Below are 653 nucleotides of genomic sequence, written 5' to 3' on the forward strand. Positions count from 1 at the left end.
TGCTGCTTCACACTGCATTGCAATACTTACAAAATGCACTTCGGACCCGAGTAGGGGCATTGTCCCAGCCATCCCACATCGCTTTGGCCACCTCATTCCATAGGCGCCGGATCGTCACATTGTCCGAGTGCTGTGGAACCCGGGTGTCCCACAACGGGACTCGCGCCTGGACCAGGGAAATGAGGAGGTCATTTTCTATTAGGTCTTCATCCTGTTCTGGAACCTAAAAAATAAATAAAGACATTAATGTTGGATATATTAACATAAGGAAAAGAAAGAAAACAGGATGAGAAATGGCATGGATAAGGAAATTCAAAAGGAGTGCAGAAGACAAATGTAAAGAAAGAGTAAATAAAGAAAGGAAGATTCTAGAATACCAAAGTGAGGATACAGTAAACAGTCAGCCTTGTATACGTACACGCTGCCGCCTTGCCACCTGACTGTGATTCTGCTGCTCCTGCCCAGCCTCTGCCGCAGTAGAAGAACTCTAAAAAAAGGAAGAAAAAAAATTGTCATATGTGTAGATGTGACAGTGAGTACTTACCAATCTGACGAGGTGAGTACTCACTTCACTGACATGTTCGGCTTCAGAAGGCCCAGGACATTGCTCCTCATCAGAAGAAGAAGACATTCTGATGCATGCAGAAAGAAAG

Source organism: Ranitomeya imitator, chromosome 1 (assembly GCF_032444005.1).
Source record: "Ranitomeya imitator isolate aRanImi1 chromosome 1, aRanImi1.pri, whole genome shotgun sequence".
Classification (NCBI taxonomy): domain Eukaryota; kingdom Metazoa; phylum Chordata; class Amphibia; order Anura; family Dendrobatidae; genus Ranitomeya; species Ranitomeya imitator.